This window comes from Hyaena hyaena, unplaced genomic scaffold (genome assembly GCF_003009895.1).
Source record: "Hyaena hyaena isolate Hyena2069 unplaced genomic scaffold, ASM300989v1 scaffold_234, whole genome shotgun sequence".
Taxonomy (NCBI): domain Eukaryota; kingdom Metazoa; phylum Chordata; class Mammalia; order Carnivora; family Hyaenidae; genus Hyaena; species Hyaena hyaena.
In genome coordinates, this window is record NW_024080865.1 from 2,155,361 (window position 1) to 2,169,224 (window position 13,864).

The following is a 13,864-nucleotide window of genomic DNA, read 5'->3' on the forward strand; positions in this document are numbered from 1 at the left end:
TTTTTCCAACATTTTTCAGCTGCACATCCTTTTCTTCCAACTTTAGATATAGTTGACAATTAAAAATTGTTCATATTTAAGGTGTACAAGTTGATAATTTGATACATGTATACATTGCAAAATATTCACCCCAATCAAGGAAATTAACATTATTTATTACCTCACAGGGTTACTTTTTGAGGGAGGATGGGTAAGAAACTTAAGATCTACCCTCTTAGCAAATTTCAAGTATACGATATAATATTGTTAACTGTAGTTACATGACTGTACCTTTGATGTCCAGAATTCATCCATATCATATCTTGCATTATTGAAACTTGGTGCCCCTTGAACCATATTTTCCCATATGCCCCTAGTTGCATACCCTTTGATCACTTCTTCAATTTTGTAATTTTGTAATCTATTTTTCATGAGAAGAATCGAAATGTACTTCACAGGCAGGTGAACTTGCTATTTGTGATACTACTACAGGTTTTTGTCCTCATGAACATAACATTCATATCCATTCTATTTCACGTGATTTCTTCCAAAAATGTATGGTGTATTTTATTTTTTTTCCTGTAAAGTTAATAGTGTTATATTAGTTTCAGGTGTACAGTATAGTGATTTATCAATTCCATACATCACCTGGTGCTTCTAACAATTGCACCTTAATCCCCACCACCTATTTCACCCAACCGTTCCATCTCCCCTCTAGTAACCATCCCTTTGTTCTCTATAATTAAGATTCTCTTCCTTCCTTCCTTTCGTTCTTTCTTTCTTTTTTCTTTCATTAACATACAGTATAGTCGTGGCTTTAAGAGTAGAATCCAGTGATTCATCACTTACATATAACACCTAGTGCTCATCCCAACAAGTGACCTCCTTAATGCCAATCACCCATTTCCCCCACCCCCTCACCCCCATCACCCCTCAGTTCTCTGTATTTAAGAACCTCTTATGATTTGCCTCCTTCTCTGTTTTTATCTTATTTTTCCTTCCCTTTCCCTATGATCATCTGTTAAGTTTCTCAAATTCCACATATGAATGAAATCATATGATATCTGTTTTTCTCTGACTTAGTTCACCTAGCATAATACCCTCTAGTTCCATTCATGTTGTTGTAAATGGCAAGATTTCATTCTTTTTCATTGCTAAGTAGTAGTCCATTCTAACTATATACCACATCTTCTTAATGCATTCATCAGTTGATGGACATTTGGGCTCTTTCCATAATTTAGCTATTGTTGTAAGCACTGCTATAAACATTGGGGTGCATGTGCCCCTTCTCCTGTATTTAACTCCTGTATTTAACTCCTGTTGGATAAATTCCTAGTAGTGCAATTGCTGGGTTGTAGGGTAGTTCTATTTTTATCTTTTATTTTATTTATTTACTTTTAATGTTTATTTTTGAGAGAAAGGGAGAGACAGTGTGAGTGGGAAAGGGGCTAAGAAAGAGGGAGGCACAGAATCCGAAGCAGGCTCCAGGCTCTGAGCTATCAGCACAGAGCCCAATGCAGGGTTCTAACCCACGAACCACAAGATCATGGCCCAAGCTGAAATCAGTCACTTAACCTATTGAGCCACCCAGGCGCCCCAGGATAATTCTGTTTTTAATTTTTTGAGAAACTTCCATAGTGTTTTCCAGAGTGGCTGCACTAGTTTGCATTCCCACAAACATAAGATTCTGTTTCTTGATTTGCATTTCCCTCTGTTTTTTTCTCTTTGCTCACTTGTTTAGTTTCTTTTTTAATTATTATTTAAAGTTTATTTATCTTGAGAGAGAGAGAGTGAGTGTGCAAGAGGAGAGGGTCAGAGAGACAGGGAGACAGAGAATCCCAAGCAGGCTCCACACTGTGAGTACAGAACCCCAGGTGGGGCTCGAACTCTCAAACTATGAGATCATGACCTGAGTCAAGATCAAGAGTTGGATACTTAACCAACTCATCCACCCAAGTGCCCCTCATTTTTTTTTAATTTCATAAATGCCACATTTGAGTGAAATCATGTTTGTCTTTTTCCAAATTATTTATTTCACTTACTTTTATACTTTTGGGCTCCATCCATGTTGCAAATGGCAAGATTTCATTCTTTTTATGGCTGAATAATATTCCATTGTATACATATATATGACTTATTTATCCATTCATCAATCAATGGATACTTGGGCTGCTTCTGTATCTTTGTTATTGTAAATAATGCTGCTATAAACATATGGGTACATGTATCCCTTTGAATTAGTGATTTTGTATTCTTTGGGTAAATATCCAGACGTACACTTGCTGGACTGTACGGTAGTTCTATTTTTAACTTTTTGAGAACATCCATACTCTTTTCCACAGCAACTCCACCAGTTCACATTTCTATCAACAGTGTAAGAGGGTTCCTTTTTCTCCACATCCTCACCAGCACCTGTTGTTTCTTGTGGTGTTTTTAGTTATTGACAGGTGTGAGGTGATATCTCATTGTAGTTTTGATTTGCATTTCCCAGATGGTAAGTGATGACAAACATCTTTTCATGTGTCTGTTGGCCATCTCTATGTCTACTCTGAAGAAATTTCTGTTCAAGTCTTCTGCCCATTTTTAATCGGATTATTTATTTTTTGGATGTGTTGAGATTTCTTATTTTGTTTTTTAAGTAGGCTCCATACCCAACACACAGCCCAATGTGGAGCTTAAACTCACAGTTCTAAGACCAAGACCTAAGCTGAGATCAGGAGTTGGACTCTCAACCAACTGAGCCACCCAGGTGCCTGGGTGTTGAGTTTTATTAGTTTTTTTTTTAATAGATTTTGGATATTAACAATTTTTTTTTAATGTTTTTTATTTATTTCTAGGAGAGAGAGAGACAACGTGAGCAGGGGAGGGTCAGAGAGAGAGAAGGAGATACAGACTCTGAAACAGGCTCCAGGCTCTGCGCTGGCAGTCAGCACAGAGCCCGACGTGGGGCTCGAACCCATGAACTGCGAGATCATGACCTAAGCAAAAGTCGGACGCTTAACCGACTAAGCCACCCAGGCGCCCCTAACCTTTTATCAGATATATAATTTGCAAATATCTTCACCTGTTCCGTAGGTTGCCTTTTAGTTTTATTGTTTCCTTCACTGTGCAAAAGCTTTTTAGTTTGATTTAGACCCAGGATTTCATATTTGATTTTTATTTTCCTTGCCTCAGGAGACATCTAGAAAGAAGTTGGTATGGTCAAAGTCAAAGAAGTTACTGCATGTGTTCTTTTCTAGGATTTTGATAATTTCGGGTCTTACATTTTAGGTCTTTCATCCAATTTGAATTTATTTTTCTGTATAAGAAAGTAGTCCAGTTTCATTCTTTTGCATACAGCTTCTTCTTCAGGTGAGCCTATATTGCTATCAACTTACCTCCTTTTGCTGCATCCCAAAGGTTTTGGACTCTTGTGGTTTCATTTTTCTTTGTTTCAGTGTCCTTTTTAATTTCTTCTTTGATTTCTTGGCTGCTACATTCATTGTTTACTAGCATGTTATTTAACCTCCATGTATTTGTGGTCTTCCCAGATTTCTTTTCTTGTGTTTGACTTTTAGTTTCATAGTGTTATGGTCCAGAAAGATGCATGGTATGACTATGATGCTTTTTAATTTGTCAAGGCCTATTTTGTGGCCTAATATGTGATCTGTTCTGGAGAATGTTCCATGTATACTTGAAAAGAATGTGTATTCTGTTGTTTTAGGATGGAATGTCCACCTGGTCCAGTGTATCATTCAGAGCCACTGTTTCCTTTTTATTTTCTGTTCAGATGATCTGTCCATTGATGCAGTTGGAGTGTTAAAGTCCCCTACTGTTAATGTATTACTATCCGTTCCTTTATGTTATTAACTGTTTTATCTATTTGGGTGTTTCATGTTGGGAGCATATATATTTACAATTATTATATCCTGTTGGATTGTCTCCTTTAGTATTTTATACTGTCCTTTGCCTTCTTCTTTTTACAGCTTTGTTTTAAACTCTTATTTTGTTTCCTATAAGTATTGCTACTCCAGCTTTCTTTTGACCTCCATTTGCATGATAAATGTTCCTCTGTCCCCTCACTCTTAATGTGCGAGCGTCTTTACAGCTGAAACAAGTCTCTTCTAGGCAGCACATAAATGGGTCTTATTTACCCAATGTCTTTTGACTGGAGTGTTTAGTCCATTGACATTCAAATAATTATTGATATATATGTATTATTTCTATTTTGTTACTTGTTTTGTGGTTGTTTTTGAAGTTTTTCTCTGATCCTTTCTTCTCTTTCTCTCTCTCATAGTTTGTTGACTTTCTTTAGTGATATACTTTGATTGCTTACACTATATATAGTGTATCTATTACTGTGTTTTGAATTGTGGTTACCATTTGGTTTATATATAACATCTTCTGCATATAGAAGTCTATATTAAGCTGATGGTCAGTTAGTTTTGAATTCATTCTGATTCCTTTCTCCTCCATGTTTCAGATATTTGGTATCATATTTTACATCCTTTTATTTTGTGTTTCTCTTGACTGATTTTTAGACATTTTTTTTTGCGTTTGTACTTCCTATTTTTTAACTTTTACTTAGGGTTTTTGTTTTCCACTCATATTCCCCTTAACACTTCTTATAGGGCTGATTTAGTAATCATGAATTCTTTTAAACTTTGTTGGTCTGGGAAATTACCTCTCCTATTTTGAATGATAGCCGTGCTGGATAAGAATATTCTTGGCTGCAGATTTTCCCTTTTATCGCTTTGAATACATCATGCCACTTCCTTCTAGCTTGCAAAGTTTCAGCTAAAAAAGCAACGGATAGCCTATTAGGTTTCCTTTGTATGTAACTCTGTTCTTTCCTTTTTATCACTTTTCTTTTTTCTTTTTTGTCATTTTAATTACTGCGTCTTGGTAGACCTCCTTGGGTTGAATTTGTTGGGGGATTCCTGTGCCTCCTGAATCTGGATCTGTGTTTCTCTTCCCAGATTTGGGAAGATTTTAGCTAATACATTTTCTGCTCTCCTTTCTCTCTTTTCTACTTCTGGGATCCCTATATTGTGAATGTTATCATGCTTGATGGTATCGTTGGGTTCCCTAAGTCTATTCTCATTATGCAGTATTTGTTTCTCATTTGTTCAGCTTGATTGCTTTCCATGACTCTACCCTGCAGATCACTGATACGTTCCTCTGCTTCCTGTAGCCTATTATGTACTTTATCTATTGTATTTTTAATTTCATTTATTGAGTTTTTCATCTCGGATATGTTAATGTTTATCTCGCTGATGTTGTCTGCCCTTTTTTGAAGTCCAGTGAATATCTTTATGATCATTACTTTATTTTTTTGAGAGAGAAAGGGTGCAAGTCAGCAAGGGGCAGAAAGAGAGAGAGAGAGAGAAAGAGAAGCAGGGCTTACCCGAAGCAGGGCTCATGCTCATCTGAAATGGTGCTCATGCTCACACAATGCAAGGGTCGAGCTCACCTGATGTGGGACTCAAACTCAGGAACTCTGAGATCATCACCTGAGCCAAAGTCAGGTGCTTAATGACTAAGCCACCCAGGCACCCTATGATCATTACTTTTAAGTTGTCTATATCAGGCTCATTACTTGTTTCACTTAGATCTCCTGCTGTGATCTTATCCTGTTCTTTCATTTAGGACATATTTCTCTCTTTCCCATTTTGTGAACCTCTGTGTGTCTGTTTCTGTACGTTAGGAAAGTCAGCTATGTCTTCGGTTCTTGAAAGTAGTGGGTTTATAAAGAAAAGTTCCTATAGTGCCTTTCAGTGCAGTGTCCCCTGTTCACAAGAACCTGGCACTTCCAGAGAGTCTCCTGTGTGTATAGCTTGCATCCTGCTATTGTATCCAAGTTGTTTTTCCGTTCAGTCCAGACATCTGCACTGACTCTCTGTCTGTTGTGGGCTGTGCTTGCTTACTGTCTGTGATGTTAGTGAGACCCAGGAAGGCTGGTTCTGAGGGGGCATATTGCAGAAGGGCATGAGGGCAGAGCAGTGGTGTTGTTAACACAATTTGTGCTAAGCCACCAGTCTTCTGAAATGTGGGGGCATTAACAAAACTTGCACTGAGCCCGGGGCTGAAGACAACAGGTTTGGGGTGGGCACGTCTTTAGGAGAACTTGTGGGTGGGGTGCACTGCTAGTAGGTTAGGTAGCAAGTGTCTGTGCAGAACTGCCTCCCACAGTGGCTGTTTGTGCTGGGGGATGGGAGAGGTAAATGGCACTTACTGGTTCCTTTGTACCCAGAGAAGTCCCCCAATACACTCTGGTCAGTATAAACAGATCTTCCTCCCATTATGAATACTATCACTTTTATGTTTCCTCTTTGTGGGCTGTTGTCTCTTTAAGGGTAGAGGCCCAGCTATCACTCCCCTCCCTGATTGCCTAGTGCTGAGGTAGCTGATATGTAAAGCTTCAGGCTCCAGGTTCCACTGGTTATACAGACTCATGGAATGCAGCCCCTCTGGTTTTCAAGGCCAGATGTTAAGGGGATTTGTTTTTCCCTTGTGGGCTCCCTGATGTTTTCCCTTTCCTGCACTCACAGCTCCCTCCTTCCTTCAGACAGCTCCCAGCCACCGTATCTGTTCTTCCTAACCTCTTTGATGTGGCTTCTTTTCTATAGTTAGTTGTCAGTTTGTTCTGCCAGTCTTCAGATCGCTCTCTGGCTTATGCACTTTGATGTGACTGATACCTAGTTGTAAACAGGGGGATGAGGGGCCTCCTACTCTGCCATCTTCCCAAACCTCCTCTCTTATCTCTTGTTCTTGATCTGTATACATAGGAGCAGGATGAAGTGAACAAGCAACCCTTCCCTAAATTCTCAGACTGGTCTACAAGATCCCACAAGGTCTGTCTTTATCCCTCATTGCTTCTCTGTCCTATTTCCTACTCTTCCTCCTTTGCTTGTTTGGTCAGCCACCCCAACTTCCTTGCTCTTTTGGGCTATACCAGGTACATTCCTTCTTAGGGCTTTTGTACTGGCTCTTCTGTCTGCCTGGAATGTGCTCCCTCTTAATATTTGCAAGACTCACTCCCTCATCTCTCAAGGGTTTGTCCAATCACCACCTCCACTGAGGCAGTCCCTAATTACTCTATTTAAAATGCCCTTCACCTGCCTATATTCCAGTCTACCTTACCCATAGCACTTATCCTCTACTAATGAACTACTATATCATTTGTGTTATGTTCACCGTTATCTCTAATCCTCTATCCGATTATAAGCTTCCTCAGAGCAGGGACTTTTATTTGCTTTGCTCATTGTTACATCCCAAGTGCCTAGAATAGTGTCTGACACATAGTAGGTACTCCTGGAATATTTTGAATTAATAAATAATCCTACTTGCCCTTCTGATTCGTATCCCATTTTACTTTCCCTTGATGCTATACTTTAATGACTCATTTAATAACTGCAGCCTGCATAATTAACAATTATCTCTTCAATCCACCTGTAGACACAGTACTATACAATACTGACTTGTGGGACTTTGCTTGTGCTATTACTCCTATCTAGAATATTCCTTCCACTCCACTTTAGCTTTAGGATCAGATTCAGGTATGATCTTACTATTACTTAATTCAGGAAGCTTTCCTTAACCCTTCCAGATTAGATGTATATACTCTTTACTCTTTACTTAACTCTTTACTCCTATAGTACTATCTCACTATCTCTGTTGATAGTACTTGGTGAAATTTTTTTTATCTTCCATAGCAATCACATATCCTGCTATATCCTCAACATTTATTTGCATGCCTTATTTATCGTATCAGTTTACTGAGTAATAATTAAATACATGAATGAATGAATGAATGAATGAATCAGTTTCTCTTATCCTCCAAGACTAAAAAGTTTAGCAGTGGAGTTGGAATTTGGGATCCAAATCTTCAGTCTTAGACTACTTTCACTTTATCATACTATCTCTTATACATCTTTGTTATTCCATTAGGTCATCCATTATAAATCTTGGTACTTTTATAAAGATATTTAAAAATATATATCCTTTTCCTTTGTTTTACACCCCCTTTACAATCACATGTTTTCTTATAAATAGGATTCCGTTCTTGTAAACGGAATCTTTTACATCCTTTGAATTTAGACAACATGTTTCGTTAACTCACACACATACCCAGCCCCTGGGGCATAAAGGATCTCAGAATCAAGCCTCTTCTGGTAGTATATACCATATGAAATATGGTGAAACTAGTTTATTGCCTGGCCTTTTCCTATATTTTCCTCCTTCCAAGACAGAACTAGAAGAGATAATGTTGATGGGCAGACTTGACAAAATATGAAAGGCAATCATATAGTTTGGAGATTAGGGAAAAGTGTCACTTATCATAAGCAACTTTTCAGAGTGCTTACTTGATGTTCTTTTAGTACCCACCACCTTTTGTACTTGTCTCCTACTTCTCATTTCCCTAAGAATGGAGTCTTCATGATTCCAACTGGCTGCTCCCCATAAATTATCTCACCCTTCCTGCCTGAACAAAGATTCCCTTGTTCCTGAAGAATCTCTCTCACCACACCCATTTCTAAGACTTCCTCTTGTAGCGCCATTTGCTACAGATGTTTGTAATAGATGTTTGTAATAGATGGAAAGCAATCTACTCAACTATATATTGTATTATCACTGAAAATATCATGGATACTGAGATATGTATTGAACATTTAGATAATCTCATGATTTCTCTTTAAATTCATTTTGTATATGAGTTTTTTACTTAGTATTTTTGCTATCTATGTTATTCCAAATTAAAAAAAAAATTTTAATGTTTTTATTTTATTTTATTTCTGAGAGAGAGAGCATGAGCAGGGGAGGGTCAGAGAGAGAGGGAGACACAGAATCCAAAACAGGCTCCAGGCTCTGAACTAGCTGTCATCAGAGCCTGACCTGGGGCTTGAACCCATGAACCATGAGATCATGACCTGAGCTGAAGTTGGATGCTTAACCGACTGAGCCACCCAGATGCCCCTATGTTATTCCAAATTCACTATAAATGTCAGTTTCATAACTAAATAATAATTTGTTGTGTGGATCATAATTTGCCTTTCCATTCAGCTATTTATTATAGGACTTGCAGAAGATTTCTAGCGTTTTGCTAATACAAATGATGTTACAAAAAGTATCTTTAGAGATAATGTGGGAAACTGAACTTAATTTGAGAAGTGAAGAATGTGATTAACCATGTTTAATTGTCTCTTTCTTACACAAAAAGATAGCATTCTTACTATTCTAACTATAGAATGATCATAGAGCTCTTTCAGATAAGTGCATAGAAAGGTTCCATATTTTTTTTGGAAAGGTTTCATTATATGGACACAGCACAGTATATTTAAATAGTCTCCTATTGAATATTGATTTATGTCCCAATTCTTTGCAAATACAAACAATACTACTGCAGTGAATAATCTCAAGCGTCTGTCTTTTCATTCAGGAACAGTTATTTCTGTAGGACAAATCTCAGAAGGTGGATTGATGGAACAAAGAGTAATCGAATCTGTAATTTTGATGGATATTGCCAAATTGTAATACCTAGGGATATTACAGTACAACCATCAATAATACTCCTATCTATTGTCTATGCCGATAGAATGTGTTGTTTGACTACCATTTGCTTTCTAAGTGACTTGTAACAGAGTTGGTACTCTTCCCGTCTTCTTGCCAGCCATGTGTGAAATATTTTCTCCCAATTGTTTTATTTTGCTTTTAATTTTGTTTTTTAATGTACAGTAGTTTTATATAGATATATCAGTTGATCTTTCGATTTTTTTTTTTAATGTTTTTTATTTATTTCTAGGAGAGAGAGAGAGAGACAGCGTGAGAAGGGGAGGGTCAGAGAGAGAGTCAGACTCTGAAACAGGCTCCAGGCTCTGAGCTGGCAGTCAGCACAGAGCCCGACGCGGGGCTCGAACCCACGAACCGCGAGATCATGACCTAAGCGAAAGTCGGACGCTCAACCGACTAAGCCACCCAGGCGCCCCTGATCTTTCGATTTTATTTGTCATTTTTAAGGTTTAAAATTTCTTTCCCATCCAGAGATTTCATAAATAGTATTTTTTCTTTTAGTTTTTTATAGCTTGGTTATTTAAATGTTTAAAAATTTTCAGGACACCTGGGTGGCTCAGTCAGTTAAGCATCTGACTTTGGCTCAGGTCTGATCTCAAGGTTCAGGAGTTCAAGCCCCGCAGCTAGCTCTATGCTGACAGCATAGACTCCAAAGCAGGATTCTGTGTCTCCCTGTCTCCCTGTCCCTCCCCTGCTCGCACGCGCTCTTTAAGAATTTTCGACTCTGATATATTTGAAATTGATTTTGATCCAACCATATTCTGTTATGATGACAGCAGTACCGCAGCAGTTAACAATAATTACATAATTACTACATATAAACCTTTCTAGAGGTGGATGGAGTAAGTGAATTCCAAATGGTAGTTCCCCATTAAAAATAACACACACTCCAAGAGAACACATTAGATTTTCTTTTCTTAACTGTGGTTGTATGATAAACATTTTTTTTAACAAATGGAAATTTCATTGTAAAATGGTACTTAACTCATAACGGTTTTTTATTCCATTTGAATTAAAGCTAAGTGTTAATATTAAAGCTAAGACAAACTGAAGTTTAAGTATTTCACCTCAGAAATACAATGTTGGTAGAAGAAATAGCTTTGAGACTCTGTGGACTGCTAACTGTGCTTCATGCACAGTACTCAAGTTAGTACTCTTCACGTCATTTTCTTTATTGTTACCACGTCCATACCTAATGGCTATGTTTTTTTTCTCCACCTGCCACCTTTCTTTGTCTTAGAGAATGATTTTGTTTGATAAACCATATGGTTTGTAAAAGCCTAAAAAATTAAAACTCACCAGCAAATTTCAGGGAGATATAATTTTCAGCCTGTCAGTCCTGACATTTGAACAATCTTGAAATACCACAGTCTAAATTAAAAACAAAATTATTTTATCTGTGCCATGTGTTCTCATTCATGAGGGCTGTGACACAACAGATATTTTTAAATGTTTTCTGGCCTATTCACTTTCCTCTAATATATTTCATTTATGACATTTGGTATCCTGTCATTACAATAATAAGAAAAGAGCAAAAACTCTATTTATAAGGGCTATGTTTCAGCTGTTGCACCTGCCAAATTCCACATGTGGCTAAGTTGAGATGATATATTTGTGAGGGATTTTTCCCGGTTTCTGAAACATCAAGGTTAAATCCAAATATCTCAAAATTTACAAACTATGCCTTCACCCTTATTTCCTCTACTTAATGACCCCAAAAGAAGAGCCAGTTTAGAAGTTTTATTTTTTAGAATCTGAACTGGTTTCCATATTAGATTGAATGAGCAGAAGCAAAGAATTATTTGCCCTGTTTCTTGAGTTTCTTCAAAATTTACGTGATCTCTGCAATCTATTAAGCACGTATATAAAGCTGTGGCAACAGTTTTTCACAATAGAGCAAGGCAAGAAATGCTATTGGGAAATATTAGAGAAAGATATATTCTGAGTATTAGAAAAAGACCCTGGCTTTCAGCTATGGTTTAGGGAATTGTAGAAAAGATTTTGCTTTTGAAGGATTCAGCTTGTGGTCATCTAAGGTTAGATAAAAGATTTATCCAAAATGTCCTTGATTACCAGGATAGCAAATAGAGAAAGAAAAGATCTGTAATGAAAATGAACCCGAAATTGTGCCATTATGTTCTAATCTGATTTTCTGAAGTATGCCCACCATGGAAATCATACGCACTGCATGAAGCAAGTGGCCTGACCCTTTCAGGTAGGCCTCAAGGCTTCCTACAACTAAAACTTCAAAAACTCAAACTAGAAAAATTACTTGAAAAATTAAGTGAGCCTCTCTGGGAAAAAAAAAATCATTCTCTGATTTCCAGCGAAGAATGAAAGCACAATTTCATATTATTTCACAGCCAAGACCACGCAAGTATGAAAAAATTCCCTAGCCCAGCATTTTCAGATAAGAAATTTCAGTTAAGATCCACAGTACACGGGAGGTATTATCGTCTGTTATCTGAATCATCCTAATGTTTTTCAGGTTGATCCTCAGATTAGTAGAATTCGTTTTTTATCTATTAGCAGCTATAAAAATCAGAAGGACACACTCTTATAAAACAGTAATACACAATTTGGAAATTCAAACATGATTCAGTAAGTGAGGATAGTCAAGTGGACTCATCATCAAGGGTATAATATCTGAGAGTTTTTAAACTTAATTTTGAAATATGTGAATGGGGAGTTCTTTTCTCATTAAAATTTGGCAGATGCCAGCTGAAACATCCTTCTTCTAAAGAGAGCCCGTGAGAACTGATTGAAAAGGAGATTCCATTAAATTTGAAAGAACCCAAACTGTTTTAAAACAATTATATTTAGGGTCACCCGGGTGGCTCAGTCAGGTAAGCGCCTAATACCTGATTTTGGCTCAGGTCATGATCTCACAGTTCCTGAGATCAAGGCCCACATCAGGCTCTGTAATGACAGCACCTGAAAGCCTGCTTGGAATTCTTTTTCTCCTCTTTCTCTGCCTCTCCCCAGCTTGTGCTCATGCATGCGCTTTCTGTCTCAAAATAAATAAATAAACTTTTAAAAATTCTTTTAAAACTATAATAAAACAATTATATTTTAGCCTTAAATATATTTTATTTTACTTGTACAATTCACAATACAGAATAGAGGGGATTAGAATTTTAAGCTCTTGGTTTTATTGTGTTATAACTCCCTAATTATATATTTATTTTATTATATTATTTTACATTTTTATTACTTTTTAAGCCTTGAAATTACCTCTAGTTCTCTCCTCTTTATCCTCATTTCACAGAATCTCTTCAAGCTCCATTTTATTTTATTTTTGTTTTTAAACATTTTTTTTTTTTTCCTGAGAGAGAGACAGCATGAGCAGGGGAGGGTCAGAGAGAGAGGGAGATACAGAATCTGAAGCAGGCTGCAGGCTCTGAGCCAGCTGTCAGCACAGAGCCTGACATGGAGCTTGAACCCACGAACCGTGAGATCATGACCTGAGCCGAAGTCAGACACTTAACCGACTGAGCCACCCAGGTGCCCCCAAGCTCCATTTTATAACATAAGAGTATGAGTACTCTTACCCGTCTCTAGTTTTTACCCCTCCCTTCCATATTGTACCTTATGTCAGCCACAGTGTCTATTTTTACATTGTCAAGATTACTAACATTTACATTCTGTCTTGCAACATCATGGTTGACCACAGGATGACTATAAACATTGAAAACCAACAAAAGCACTTGGCTTATAGGACTGTGTAAATAGGAATTTCCTTTATATCTCTCTCTCTCTCTCTCTCTCTCTCTCTCTCTCTCTCTCTCTCTCTCTCTCTCGTAGGCTCCATGCCCAGTGGGAAGCCCAACGTGGGGATTGAACTCATGACCCTGAGATCAAGACCTGAACTGAGATCAAGAGTTAGATGTTTAACCGACTGAGTCACCCAGGCACCCCAATTTTTCTGGAGTTTCTAATTGCCATTTTTCTTTCACTGCATTTTTTACTTTTATCATATTTCCCGCCCCCTCTATACATATACATATACCCTTTTTTTTTTTTTTTTTNCACCTCCCCCCTCCCCCCCACACCCAACAGGCCTCAGTTCTCAGCATTCAAGAGTCTCTCATGGTTTGCCTCTCTCCCTCTCCCCCTTCTTCTCCCCCACGGTCCTCCGTTAAGTTCCTCCTAATCCTCCTATACATGCAAACATATAGTATCTGTCCTTCTCTGCCTGTCAGTCATACCTTCTGATTCTGGGGCCAGAACCCTCTCCCTTTGCAGTTTCATACATCATTTTCTAGACTGACTTCCCTGCCCATTTCATTGGTCAACTTGTCTCTGTTTCCCAGATATTTATTAAAATCTCTCATCC

General features: G+C 37.7%; 1 protein-coding gene across 5 annotated transcripts in view; it reads left to right on the forward strand.

Moving 5' to 3' along the window:
- Positions 1–13,864, forward strand: part of ACAD11 (acyl-CoA dehydrogenase family member 11) — a 95,595-nt gene that overhangs the window by 60,910 nt on the left and 20,821 nt on the right. The gene's annotated exons all lie outside the window — the stretch shown is intronic.